The sequence below is a fragment of the Penaeus monodon genome, chromosome 27 (genome assembly GCF_015228065.2).
Source record: "Penaeus monodon isolate SGIC_2016 chromosome 27, NSTDA_Pmon_1, whole genome shotgun sequence".
Lineage (NCBI taxonomy): Eukaryota > Metazoa > Arthropoda > Malacostraca > Decapoda > Penaeidae > Penaeus > Penaeus monodon.
Genome location: NC_051412.1, coordinates 24,760,743 through 24,761,124, shown reverse-complemented (window position 1 = coordinate 24,761,124; position 382 = coordinate 24,760,743). Strand labels below are relative to the sequence as shown.

The 382-nt window shown below is 47.9% G+C and overlaps 1 protein-coding gene across 1 annotated transcript in view; it reads right to left on the bottom strand.

Annotated features, from left to right (window-relative positions):
* The window catches only part of LOC119590713 (annulin-like), a gene marked incomplete at its 5' end in the record, with an annotated part of 38,054 nt that overhangs the window by 11,519 nt on the left and 26,153 nt on the right, over nt 1-382 (bottom strand).

Here is a 382-nt window from a genome sequence, read left to right as displayed (position 1 = left end):
CAGTAATAACATATTAGCTACTACTACTTTATGAGATGAAATAATTTCGCCATGTCACGCTTATGTATCACTTATAGCACATAACTTAATCTACACACCGGATCATTCATATCGCATAACTCGCACCTTCAGAGTTTCCTAATCTTCCCATCGAATCGTTTATAAAGCATAACCACAACATCTACACACCGAATTCTCTCCCTTCTAACCATTCCCCCTTCCTCTCACCCCTCTAACCCTTCCCCCATTGGTCTTCTCCCCCCCCTCCCCCGTTAGTCTTCTCGCCCCTCCCCCGTTAGTCTTCTCCTCGCCCCTCCCCCGTTAGTCTTCTCCTCCACCCTTTCCCCTGTGAATCTCCACTTTTTCCCCCTGGCTCCCCTGT